A 14,243-nucleotide genomic window follows, 5' to 3' on the forward strand; every position below is an offset into this window, starting at 1 on the left:
AAAGAATAGTAGCATTCACTTGTACAACACTACCTTTGGATCAGGCCCCCACCAAAACACAAAAAATGCACTGGAGTTTGTGTTGAATAATCCCATTTTTGGAAGCTAAAAAAATAATGTATGCACTGTTGTGCATTGCTAGGTGGAAATGTAAAATGGCTCAGCCGCTGTGGGAAACAGTTTGGCAGCTCCTCAAAAAGCTAAACATGGAATTGCCATATGAACCAGCAATTCCACTCCCAGGTATAGACCCAAAAGAATTGAAAATAGGACTCAAGCAAATACTTGTACACAAATGCTCAGAGCAGCACTAGTCACCATAGCTAAAAGGTGGTGTGATTGTTTTTTATGTGTCATCACGGCTGGGCCACGGTGCCCAGATATATGTGGTCAAACATTATGCTGGATGTTTTTCTGAAGGTGTCTATTGGAAGAGATTAACATTTTTTAAACATCTTTATTGGAGTATAATTGCTTTACAATGGTGTGTTAGTTTTCTGCTTTATAACAAAGTGAATCAGCTATACATATACATATATCCCCATATCTCCTTCCTCTTGCGTCTCCCTCCCACCCCTCCAGGTGGTCACAAAGCACTGAGCTGATCTCCCTGTGCTGTGCGGCTGCTTCCCACTAGCTAGCTATTTTACATTGAGATTAACATTTAAATTGGTGGACTTTTAGTAAAGCAGAGTGCCCTCTATAATGTGGGTGGGCCTCTTCCTGTAAGCTGAAAGCTTTACTAGAACAAAGACTGACCTCCCCCAAGCAAGAAGGAATTCTGCCTGCAGGTGACCTTTGGACTTGACCTCAACATTGGCTCTTCCCTGGGTCTCCAGCCTGCCCGTCTACCCTGCCGACTTACCAGTCTTCATGGTTGCATAAGCCAATTCCTTAAAATTAATCTCTCTCTGTATATATATACACCCTATTGGCTCTGTTTCTCTGAAGAACCCTGAATAATACAGGTAGAAACAATTCAAGTGTTCATCAACACATGAACAGATAAACAAATTGTGGTATCAACACACAGTGAAGTATTATTATTCCATCATAAAAAGGAATGAAGTTCTGATTCATGTTACAGAGTCCATGAACCTCAAAAACATTCTAAATGAAAGAAGCCAGACATAAGAGGTAATGTATTATTCCATTTATAGGAAACATTCAGAATATATAAATCATAGAGACAGAAAGTGGATTAGTATTTTCCAAAGACTGGAGATAGGGGAGAATAGGCAATGACTGCTTAATGGGTACAGGGTTTGTTTTGGGGGTGAAAAAATGTTGGAACTAGATAGAAGTGGTGTTTGAACAACAATGTATTATGCCACTGAATTGTACTTTTTTTTTTTTTTTGGCCACGCTGTGTGGCATGGGGGATCTTAGTACCCTGACCAGGGATCGAACCCGTGCCCCTTGCAGTGGAAGTGTGGAGTCTTCACCACTGGACCGCCATGGAATCCCTGAATTGTACGCTTTAAATGGTTACTTTATGTGAACTGCAACTCAGTAAAAAACATGTATATGCATTTTAGAAATCTGGAAGATAAGAATATGTGCCGTGGAGTTAGGCTGCCTGGGTTTAAAGTTAATTCTTTCACTTATTGGCTGCAACATCTTTAGGCAAGCTACTTTCCTCTTTAAGTTTCAATTTCCTCACGTGTCAAATGGAAATGATATTACCCATGTTATTCTAATATGAAGGCAAAATTGTAATAGGGAAGGACTTCTGCATTCTATCACAAGTTAATCACTAAAGGGATTTTGCCTATAAATTTAAATTATGCATAATGGCTCATCTCTGGGAAGCCTGCCTCCTATGTAATGAGTGTTAAGCTAAAACACATTGGTTTAAGATGTAGAGAACAAACGTATGGATGCCAAGGGGGGAAATTGGCGGGGTGGTGGTGGGATGAACTGGGAGATTGGGATTGACATATATCCGTTAATATGTATAAAATGGTTAACTAATAAGAAAAAAATAAAATAAAATAAAATACATTGGTTTAGCTCACAGGAAACCTCCTGACCAGGCTCACCTATGAATGGCTGCAGGAAGAAAGAAATTAACACATCCCCTCCCAAGTCTGACCGGAACCAGGACTTTACTCCCTCCGCTTTTAGTATAACAGAAGCATGAATTCTAACTCAGGGAAGCTGGTTCCTTGGGACTTTAGTCCACCATCTTCTCGATCTGCTGGCTTTCCAAATAAAGTCGCTACTCTCTGCCCCAACAATTCATCTCTCAATTTATTGGCCTGTTGTGCAGTGAGCAGTACGAGCTTGAACTGAGTAACAAAAATGAGTTAATCTATGTAAAGTGTTTAGAGCAGTATACAACAGAGTAAATGCTATATATGTTTTAGTTAATATTCCTATTAATATCATTATATGTACCAAACTGTTAATAGCACTCTGGAGATAGGGAAAATTTGGTTTTTTACTGTACACACTATGAATGTTTTGTAATATTTTTGTGATAAAAGAGAGGTACACTTAAATGTATTGTAATATAACTCTCAGAATTTCAGGGGGCTGGGACTTCCCTGGTGGTACAATGGTTAAGACTCCAAGTTCCCGGGAAGACATATGGGAACATATGTATATGTATAGCTGATTCACTTTGTTATAGAGCAGAAACTAACACACCATTGTAAAGCAATTATACCCCAATAAAGATGTTTAAAAAAAAAAAAAAAAAGACTCCAAGTTCCCAATGCAGGGGGCCCGGGTTCGATCCCTGGTCAGGGAACTAGATCCTACATGCATGCCGCAACTAAGGAGCCTGCCTGCTGCAAATAAAACCCGGTGCAACCAAATAAATAAATATTGAAAAAAAAAAGAATGTCAGGGGGCTTTGCGCCCCTTATACGAGGGCTAAACAAAGACGGGTTTCACTGTAAACCTGATCAAGTTCCCGCCCCATCATGATCAAGTTGTATCATCTTTGTAAATTAATCCTCCTCTATATTGAATATTTATGGGCCTATTGTGGCAGAACTTGTGTCCCTTGTTAGTCCTCTGTAGCAGGAAGGGCAGGAAGGGCAAATGACCTTATGAAACATGAAATTTTTGGAGAAGCATAACAGGTTGCTTTTCATTAACCTCTGTCATGTCTGCTCCTTCCCTATCATCTCAGTCCCCCCATCCTTCTTCCTTTGAGCAGGGCTTCTGGGATCAAGAGCTTGGATGATGGGGTAGTTCTATGCTGTTTGGGTCTTCCCAGCATCTACGTGCCCTCCTTTTGGCATTGGCACCCGGATTTCCTTTGCTGACTGATCCATCCCCGAGGTTTGACCATCTCTGAGGTTTGGGAGGATCTGGCTCTAGGAATGGACATCTGGCAGATCAGATCGTTTCATCCCTGTGGCCACTGTGACTGGGTCAGGTGGGCACAGGACTCAAGGGACTGATGACTCCATTTGGGTTGCTCTAACAAAATACCATGGACTGGGTGGCTTATAAACAACAGGTTATTTCTGTGATTATTTCTCACAGTTCTGGAGGCTGGGACATCCAAGATCAAGGTGCCAGCAGAATCACTAGTGAATGGCCACTTCCTGTTGTCTGCTCTCTGCGTCCTCACATGGCGGAAGGGAAGGGAGCTCTCCAGAGTCTCTTTTGTTTTATTTTATCTGAGGCATCAGTGGTTTAATGGATGGGGGAGCTTACATGTCTGAAGCAAGTTCCTGGAGCGATGCCCCACTACGTGCAGCGCATGGCAGGCAGGACTTGGTGGCAGTCTTCACTCTCAAGGGGAAGGGGAGATGACAAATTATAGGGGAATTGACGTCAGGTGGGCTCATTTGCTACCAGGGAAACCAGTGGAGGGGTACGCCCTTCACTGGCCCTTTGATAAGCTGTCACTATCTGGGACCTGGGGCAAGTACCTAGGAAGGTCAGTCATGTGAGTAGGGTGTAGGTAAAGCAGGCCCTTGTCGGGGTCTCTTTTATAAGGACACTAATCCCATCATGAAGGCACCACCTTCATGACCTAATCAGCTTCCAAGGGCCCCACCTCTTAATACTATCATACTGGGAATTAGGATTTCAACGTACAGTTTTGGGGGGACACAAACATTTGATCTATGGCAGATGCCAACCTGAGTTGTTTGCTAGAACCACTGGAAAAGATCATCTTCCTTCTGGGATTGCTAAACTAGTAGTAAATTTGGGAAGTATTTGGAGAGTATGACAAAAGCGTAGGGAAGAAGATAAAACATGAAAAGAGATAGTTTCTTTTTTAAAGACTTTTTTTTTTTTTTTTTTAATTTTTGGCCCCACTGCACAGCATGTGGGGTCATAGTTTCCCGACCAGGGTTCGAACCTGTGCCCCCTGAATTGGAAGTGCAGGGTCCTAATCGCTGGACTGCCAGGGAAGTCCCCTAAAAAACTTTTAAATCTGAAATAATTTCAAACTTACAGAAAAGCTACAAGAATAGTACAAAGTAACTCCCCTACGTGTACCCAGAATTATCAAGCATAAGTACTTTTCACTTTTGCTTTATAATTTTCTGAGAGAAGTAGATTTAAAAAAAAATTATATTGAAGTATAGTTGATTTACAATGTCATGTTAATTTCTGCTGTACAACAAAGTGACTCAGTTATACATACATATATTATTTTTCATATTATTTTCCATTCTGGTTTATCACAGGATATTGAGTATTGTTCCCTGTGCTATAGAGTAGGACCTTGTTGTTTATCCATCCTATATATGCTAGTTTGCATCTGCTAATCCCAGGCTCCCAATCATTTGAGAGAGGTAGATTCTTTTTTTTTTTTAAATAAATTTACTTATTTATTTATTTATGGCTGTGTTGGGTGTTTGTTGCTGCATGCAGGCTTTTCTCTAGTTGCAGCGAGCGGGGGCTACTCTTTGTTGCGGTGCGCGGGCTTCTTATTGCGGTGGCTTCTCTTGTTGCAGAGCACGGGCTCTAGGCACGCAGGCTTCAGTAGTTGTGGCACGCGGTCTCAGTAGTTGTGGCTTGCGGGCTCTAGGGCGCAGGCTCAGTAGTTGTGGTGCATGGGCTTAGCTGCTCTGCGGCATGTGGGATCTTCTCGGGCCAGGACTCGAACCCGTGTCCCCTGCATTGGCAGGCGCATTCTTAACCACTGCGCCACCAGGGAAGTCCCTGAGAGACGTAGATTCTTGAGTATGTTATTTTTATCTCTAGAATCCAGCTATTCCTGAAACTGCAATCCAATCCTGGATTCTTAAAATTTTTTCATTAAAAAAATTTTTTTTTTCTGTATATCTCTGTCTGTCTGCACTGAGAGCAGCTCTCCTGCCACAGCTCTTCATCCCCTGAAAATGTACATTTGCACGTTTGTCTCCACCTCCTTCTAGGTCAGGAGAACCTCTAAGCTACTGAGCCCATCGCTGTCCGCAGTGGTGCTGAAATGAACAGAGACGCTGACAGATGAGAGCCTCAGCAGCTTGGCATCCCCATGTCCCCTGACTTCGCTTACTCTTAGCAGCAGCTTCCAAAACAGTGCCCCCCAGCTTTCTTTTTTAACTTTTTATTTTATGTTGGAGCATAGCTGATTAACAATGTTGTGTTAGTTTCAGGTGTATGGCAAAGTGATTCCGTTATTCTTTTTTTTTTTTTTTTGCAAAGATGGTACAAGAATCCCCATTTACTCTTTTATTTATTTTGATTTTTGGCTGCACGGCACGGCACGTGGGATCTCAGTTCCCTGACCAGGGATTGAACCCGTGACCCCTACAGTGGAAGCATAGAGTCTTAACCACTGGACCGCCAGGGAAGTCCCCGATTCAGTTATACATATACATTGCAGTGCCATTTCAAGGGACATCAACACAGCAGCCAAGTTCGTTGGACCTGAGGCTGTCACAGTAGGTGGCTGGCTCTGGGGCTGGAATCAGGACTGTGTTTGGGAGCCTCATCATTGGTTATGCCAGGAACTCTTCTTTGAAGCAACAGCTCTTCTACACCATTCTGGCCTTTGCCCTCTCAGAGGCGATGGGGACCTTTTGCCTGATGGTGGCCTTTCTCATCCTTTTTACCTTGTGAAGGAGCTGTCTCCACCTCTTATAGTGCTTTCTCCTGTGTTTCTCTGCCCTGTATGTTCCTTTTCCTATACATCCCCAGGCAGCCTAGGGAAACTGGTTGGCTCAGGGTTTGACAAACAAATAGAGAACACAGAGAAAAGACAAATACTGTATTAATTTAAAAATATGTTTTTTTTCTAAACCAGTTTAAACATCAAAGATCCAAGCAAAAGGTACCATCTTGCTCTTGAGAAAATAATTCTCAAAGGCTATCCATCCTTCAAGAGAGAAGGGTGACAAATACAAACTCTCTTTTCAGAAAAGAATAAATGTTTTCAATTTAGACCAGAGCTAACAGATGAAAAATGTATTAGTTTTGAAGATAGTTCATGTAGCTTGGGAATAAACTGAGCCCAGTTCACTGGTCAGTTCTCATCCATGTGTGACTCGATCCACTGGTGTGTTGAAATCAGTTTCTATTTCTTATTTATTTACTTTTTTTGGCCACACCACACAACTTGTGGGATCTTAGTTCCCCGACCAGGGATTGAACCCGTGCCCCCTGCAGTGAAAGTGAGGAGTCCTAACCATTGGACCACCAGGGAATTCCCTGAATCCAGTTTCATGTATGGCATGTGTCTGGTAATTTATTGCTAGTATGGAAATATTAGAGTTTAAAGTTTTATTTACATAAGCAGATGAGACAGATTGAAGGTTAGCCCTGTGTTTCCCTTTGGACTGGGCCTTGTTCTAAGAGCTCCAAAATGCCTTCTTGAGGGGGAAAGAAAGGAATCAAACAACAACCCATTTAATCTACCATAGTCCATGGCCACCTACCTTATGTGTGTATTGTAATTAGTTGCGGAAATCACAAATTATTATAATGATTTACATCCTTGCAGTCATTTGGAGATGTCATCAAAATGTAGATTTGTTTATGAGATTGTGCTCTGCAAGGGCATAAAATCCATTGGGCATATCACAGTGGGGGGAAAATGTTAGGAAACATTGGGTAGAATAGGTCTTAACAAACCCCTGTAAGGGCTGCACTAGCCCTAACCCTATGTGTCCATCAGAACTAATGTGAAAATGACATTCCAGTTCAAACCGGCCTGAGCAAAAATGGGAATGTGTTGACTTTTATCCAGAAAAGTTGAGGGTTAAGGCTGACCTCAGATGTGGCTGGAATCAGGGGTCAAACATTCTCTATCTCTCAAATCTACTCTCCATGTTGACTTTATTCGCAAACCACAGCGGCGTGGGACTTCCCTGGTGGTCCAGTGGTTATGACGCTGTGCTCCCAACGCAGGGGGCCTGGGTTCGATCCATGACCAGAGAACTAAGACCCGATGCAGCCAAATAAATAAATAAGTAAACAAACAAACAAAAAACTCCATATGGTGGCAAGATCGCTGCCAGCAGCTCTAGTGTGAATCCTCTGAGACTCAAGTCCAGTGGGAAAGAGAGAACCTCTTTTCTAGAAGTTCCTTCAAAAGTGTGCTGGGATTCACTCTGATCTACCCTTGAATCAATTAATCGCTGTTACCAGCAGGCCACCATGTGCTGATTGCCTTAGACCTGGGTCACAGGCTCCACCTCTGAATGGGGGGGTTGTGACGGTTCGATCGACCACATGGGTCGAGTGTGGGGAGGAGATGAATACTTCCAAGCCAAGATGGACCTTTTACAGAGAGGAGATGCTGGAAAGACAGTCAACAAATACCCACTCTGCCCCAAGTGACCATCTTGAAAATGCCCAGAAAGAACCAGATGAAAGAAAATGTCCGGCTAAGGTCCAAGCCAGCCCCAAGAGTGAAAAAATAAAACCCATGATTTCCTGAGAAAATAGATGATGTTATGACAAAGCATCAGGTGTGGTAAGAAGTCACTTCGCATTCAGGGAGCCCAGGGCAAACGCTTTCATTCTCTTTGACAGAAGTCTTCTTGAGGCAGGAGATAGATGGGCCCCAGGTTAGACATTTACAACTGGCCTCTTCCCCCTTACTTTTTTCATGAGGCAGAAAAAAGTGGGCTTCAGGCCGGATACTTACAACTAGACTTCTGTTTGCATTTCCTGAGACAATTTAGCCAGGGGGGACAACACAAGATGATTGGCGAGAAGGAAGACAAAAGACCCGTAAAACTGCCCCTTTATAAAGGATTTAAACTTCCCCAAAGCGCGTCTCTGAGTTCGCCTGTGCGTCTGTCTTTCCGTGTGTGTACTTTGCTTTTCCAATAAACTTCTGACTTTTCTCTTTCCCTTCTGCCTCCTTGCCTGAATTCATTCTTGACAAGGCAGGCGAGAACTAGGGGTCCAGGTCCTAGCTGCTGGCCCCTGTGGTCTAGTGGTTAGGACCCCCGGCCCGGGAACTAAGATCTTGATTCCAGCTACTGCTCGCTGTTGCTTGACGCAAGCTGCTACTTACTGCTGTGTGCGCCCAAAATCATTCTCAGAAAGTGAGTGACAAAATGCTCCTTCCTCTATGCTTCATCTGAATGACAGGTCTCACATCACTTCCCCATTGTCTCTTAGCCAGGTCTCAACCTTTATCTCCTTCCTTCACACATGCTTTGCTTGACTATGGGTTCCCCTCTTGTGTTAAAGGAAATGATACCAACCAGGGTTCTTGGCCTTCCCCAATCAATAGAAATTGATCAGAGGCCACACAAGAAATTCAGCCAAGTCTTTACTGGGGCTCCTGCAGCAGGGGGAAGCGGGAACAATTAAGTTTCCCTTGTTTTCTCACTCCCGGAGTGGAAGATGAGCTTGTTTCTTATATGGGGTGAGAGTAGGGGTGTGTCCAGGGGTCTGGCTGGAGGGGTGGCTGAGGTTTTTTGCCCACCCCTGAGGTGGTGCTGAGGGCAGGGGGCATGTGCAGTGCCCTGCTTTTGCTCCCAGACACCCTGTTTCTGCTCCCAGATCTTCAGAAGTGGCAGTTGGGACTTTTTTTGGTCTTTTTGTATCTTTTGTCCAGAATTTGCCCCAACTGTGCATACATCCAGTTATTTTTTAGTCCCTTATAGTTTCTTCTTCTTTTTTTTAATGAGCACATTTTTTTAGAGAGCTTGTTTTATTTATTTATTTTAAAATGTTTATTTATTTATTTGGCTGCATTGGGTCTAAGTTGCTGTGTGCATACTTTCTCTAGTTGTGGCGAGCGGGGGCTACTCTTTGTTGCGGTGCGTGGGCTTCTCATTGCGGTGGCTTCTCTTGTCGTGGAGCACGGGCTCTAGTTGCTCCACGGCATGTGGGATCTTCCCAGACCAGGGCTCGAGCCCATGTCCCCTGCATTGGCAGGCAGATTCTTAACCACTGCGCCACCAAGGAAGTCCCTCCCTTATAGTTTCTTCCGTATTTTGTTGCTGGAGGAGAGGTTTGTCCAGGTGCAAGCATTGCAGCACTGCAGCAAAGAGTCCCAGGTCCCAGGCCTGTCTCCGAAATACCTGGCTTCCTGATAGTATCATTTAGGAATGCATTGTGTAGTATTGATATAATAGAAAACCCTAGTGTATTAGTTTAAACAGTCTGGGGGTGGGGAGGGCAGGGGTAGGGATGGGGAGTGTTTGTCTTTCACAGTAGGAAGCTCTGGAAGGAGGACAGTCAAGAGCTGATATGGTCAGTCAACAATGCTCTCCAGAACACAGGCTATTTATGTTTCTAGTCCAAGGTTCTTAGCATATGCACCTGCATTCTCACCTTGCAAGATGGTTGTAATCCATCCTCATGGGTGCAAGATGGCTTATGTTCATGTTTCAGTTGGAAAGAAGACAGAAAAGTCAAGGGTTTTTTTGTTTTGTTTTCTTTTGTTTTAAAATGAGGCCTTGCCTTTTTATTTGAGAAGAGTTAAGTGATTTTTTTTTTTTTTTTTTAAATAGGGAATTCCCTGGCAGTCCAGCGGTCAGGACTTGCACTTTCATTGGGGGCCTGGGTACAATCCCTGGTTGGGGAGCTAAGATCCTGTAAGCTGCGTGGCGTGGAAAAAAAAAAAAAGCATGACTCTAATCCAATTATAAATAAACGTGTCAAATGCTTTATTTCACTTCTTAATTAATAAGGGAATTAGTAGATGTGAAAACCAATTCAAAGGAGAATTTTAAAAAACATACACACAGGGGCTTCCCTGGTGGCGCGGTGGTTGAGAGTCTACCTGCCGATGCAGGTGGACATGGGTTCGTGCCCCGGTCCGGGAAGATCCCACATGCCGTGGAGCGTCTGGGCCCGTGAGCCATGGCTGCTGAGCCTGCGCGTCTGGAGCCTGTGCTCCGCAACGGGAGAGGCCACAACAGTGAGACGTCCGCGTACCGCAAAAAAAGAAAAAACAAACCCCCCCCACACACACATAGGCAGTCATATATACATACATAAGCAATCAGAAATGTTGAAATGGGGACTTCCCTGGTGGTGCAGTGGTTAAGAATCCACCTGCCAATGCAGGGGACATGGGTTCATAGTCCTGGTCCGGGAGGATCCCACATGCAGTGGAGTAACTAAGACCATGCACCACAACTACTGAGCCTGCGCTCTAGAGGCCGCGAGCCTAGAGCCCATGCTCTGCAGCAAGAGGAGCCACCACAATGAGAAGAAGCCTGCGCATCGCAACGAAGACCCAACGCAGCCATAAATAAATAAATATATTTTTAAAAGAGAAATGCTGAAATGAATTTACAAGTAGATGGAAAACTAGTCAACAGAGAAATAATCAGTTACAGCTCCACCAGACACAAGTCATTTGCATCTCTATGGACAAGAGCAAACTGCATTACTATCGGTTTTCTACAACTTACAAAATTGTAAAATAGCTCAAAGACAATGAAAGATAACACTAAACAGAATGATAAATAGGACACCCAGTATTCTTTTTTGTCCATTTAAAAATCTTTCACAGTGTTTCTCTAGAGAAGGGATGCCCTATCTCAGCATCCACCTACATCTCATTGACCAGAACTGCATCACATAGCCTCCTTCACTGCATGCGAGGTTGGGAAATCAAGTATCTTTAGCTGGACACACTGCTATCTCAAGCAAAACAGGATTCTGTTAGTAAGGAAGTCTGCCTCACCTATACACCCACTTGATGTGTTAAGGGCTCTAGTTTTTTTTTGGCTGCGTTGGGTTTTTCTTGCTGTGCGCAAGCTTTCTCTAGTTACGGCGAGCGGGGGCTACTCTTTGTTGCAGTGCGCGGGCTTCTCATTGCCGTGGCTTCTCTTGTCACAGAGCACAGGCTCTAAGTGTGCGGGCTTCAGTAGTTGTGGCGCGTGGGCTCTAGAGCACAGGCTCATTAGTTGTGGCACACTGGCTTAGTTGCTCTGCAGCATGTGAGAACTTCCCGGACCAGGGCTCGAACCTGTGTCCCCTGCATTGGCAGGCGGATTCTTAACCACTGCATCACCAGGGAAGTCCCTAGGGCAGTAGATTTTAAAATAATTTTTAGCACATGGATGAGGATGGCTGGAGTAAACATCTGTTGGTTTTGATACTTCAGCATCATTCCCTCTTCTGGTTATAGTGCCTCAAATTTCCTTTGGGATGTACCCCATCTCCACTCTCCAAACCCAGCTCCAAAAATGGACACAACTCAGGGCTTGTCTAGTTATGGTGATTGATTTAGGAATGGACACGATTGGAAACAAGCCAATCAGATTCAACTTTTGGACTTTCATTGGAACAAAACTGTAACTTACTCTAGAAAAATAGTAATACTTAAGCCTGAAAGGTCTTTAGTCAATTTCCTGACAGTCCTAGGTCCTCAACTGGATTCCTGTATTCTTTGCAATAATTCCACTGCCTCTCTGCGTCTGTGGCTTCCTGATGAGAAACCACTGTTATGTTTATTTAATGGGTCGTTCCTCCTTTTAGTACCTGGTTGCTGACAGGTTGGGACGTGTGCGCTAGCGTGACCTGGAAGTGTAGCTCTGGGTTTGAATGCCAGCAATGTCAGGCAGAGTCCACCGAGAAAACAGAACCCCATCTAAGTATTTAAAGCAGAGGAGAATTTCATTCAGGGGATTGGTAACACAGGGAATGGAACTGTTGAAAAGCTAAACAGAGGTGGTGAGGCAACTCGGAGATTAGCAGTAGCAAGAAGCCATCAGTCACCACTGGTAGGCTGGAGACTAGATCCAGGGAGGGCACTATGTTACAGGAGCCCAGGGGCTGGGATCCCTAAACAATGCAGGGGGACAACCAGCAAGCTACTGCCAGAGAGGCTGGTCAAAGGGGTGGGGGTGGTCTCACTGCTGTTTCCCATTGGCTTAACCTAGATGGAAGCTCAGGAACAGGAAAGCCTGGGCATTCACTCACAGGGATCACCACCCCCTTCCGTACAAAGCGGGGCAGGAAAAGGGTGAGGAAAAGAAGTGAGGGCACTGGGTCTACTCCACAGGGCTGGCCACTCATCCATATTTCATCACATCTAAGATGCCGTTGGTTGTAAGATGCAGCATTATTCTATGCATCACTAAGAGAGAAAAATGCTGCCAAATTAAACTGTGCCCGATGCTAAGACTCCATCCATTGCAAAGCATCTTGATATTGTGACAGGGAAGAGCCAAATCTGACTACGTGTTGGACCTGTTTCTTTTACTTTAACCTTTGCTTTCCGCTGCTTTTGTTCACTAAAAGGATACTGTCTATACACAATGGGCTGCCTCAGGGAACCCTGCCCCTTTGCATGAATGTTAAACCAAAGAGCCTTTGTTCAGGGAAATAGCCGGCCCGGTCCACCTGTGGATGGCTGCAAAGAAAGAAGAAATGAACACATTCCCTCCTCAGGCTGGCCATTCCGGGGGACATTTGCAAATCTTATGGCCTTTTCACTTTACTTCCTCATCTCCTCCACCCTCTCTGTTCTATAAAATAAACTGGCATCCAAACCCCGATAAGACAGTTATTTTGAGACAGTAGTCTGCTGTCTTCTCGGGTCTGCCGGCTTTCGGAATAAAGTCGTATTCCCTGCCTCAACACCTCGTCTCCGATTTATTGGCTTTTCGTGTGGCGAGCGGAGCGCGCTTGGACTCAGTGACAATATGAGAGATGTGAAAATGTGAAAAATGTGTGTCTTAAGATCAATAACATGCTATTAGCTGTGCGATCTTAAGAACAGGTGAACTTAATTCATCCCATCTTTGAGCCTCCATTTTTTTTTTTTTTTTTTTTTTTTTTTTTTTTTTTTGCGGTACGCGGGCCTCTCACCGCCGTGGCCTCTCCCGCCGCGGAGCACAGGCTCCAGACGCACAGGCTCAGCGGCCTTGGCTCACAGGCTGAGCCACTCCGCGGCATGCGGGATCTTCCCGGACCGGGGCACGAACCCGCGTCCCCTGCATCGGCAGGCGGACTCCCAACCACTGCGCCACCAGGGAAGCCCTGAGCCTCCATTTTACCATCCACCTGGGAATTACAGACAATCCTTACTTCATAGGGATTTTGTAACTAAGACCGGTAAGTTCAGTGAGATTGGGGGTTTTGTCTCTTGTTCGCTGTATTCCCCAGTGCCTAGCACAGTGCGTGGCACATAGTAAGAACCCAAGAAAGTTTTGTGAAATGAATCCACCTGGACTCTATCCCCAAATGAGCAGGTTCTTGACACATAGTGGGAGGTGAGTATCAATAAATGGAAGATATTATTACTGGAATCAGATAGGCTCTGGAAGATCTTCTTTCACGAATGTCATTTAGAATTGACTCTCTTTTGTGAGAGGGGGGAAATCCCCTCTTTTACTTAAGAAAGATGTTGACTTAAAAAAATGCACGACGTTAGAGTTGCGAATTAAGTTTTATTTGGGGCAAAATGAGGACTTTAGTCCGGGAGACAGCGTTTCAGAGAGCTCTGAGAAACTGCTCGAGAAGGTAAGGGGGGGAGCCAGGTTATACAGAAGTTTTGCAACAAAGGGCAGGTAGTCTGAACATCAAAAGATTATTGTTAATTAAAGAAAACCAGATGTGTCAAGTTTAGGAATTTAGTGCTTTTCTCTGTATGGGAAGATGCAAGAGTCTGGGCTCACTGAAATCATTCCTTTGATATGCACCTCAGCTATCTGGGGCCAGTATCCTGTGTTTTCACATCCTGAGTTTCCTCAGGGCGCACCTAGGGAGTGGCTGCAGTCTGATGGCCGCTAGACAGCAGGTAGGCAGGTGTTCTTTTGCTTCCTGAGTTCCCTCTGGGTTCACCAGCTCCCCGTCTGGTGGTGGCTGCAATCGCTGATGACTGTGACAGCCTTTCTTTA

The 14,243-nt window shown here is 44.6% G+C and overlaps 1 pseudogene; it reads left to right on the forward strand.

Moving 5' to 3' along the window:
* The first annotated feature begins 5,288 nt into the window (after positions 1–5,288).
* Positions 5,289–6,042, forward strand: LOC116739091 (annotated as a pseudogene).
* Positions 6,043–14,243: the final 8,201 nt, after the last annotated feature.

The sequence above is a fragment of the Phocoena sinus genome, chromosome 14 (genome assembly GCF_008692025.1).
Source record: "Phocoena sinus isolate mPhoSin1 chromosome 14, mPhoSin1.pri, whole genome shotgun sequence".
Taxonomy (NCBI): Eukaryota; Metazoa; Chordata; class Mammalia; order Artiodactyla; family Phocoenidae; genus Phocoena; species Phocoena sinus.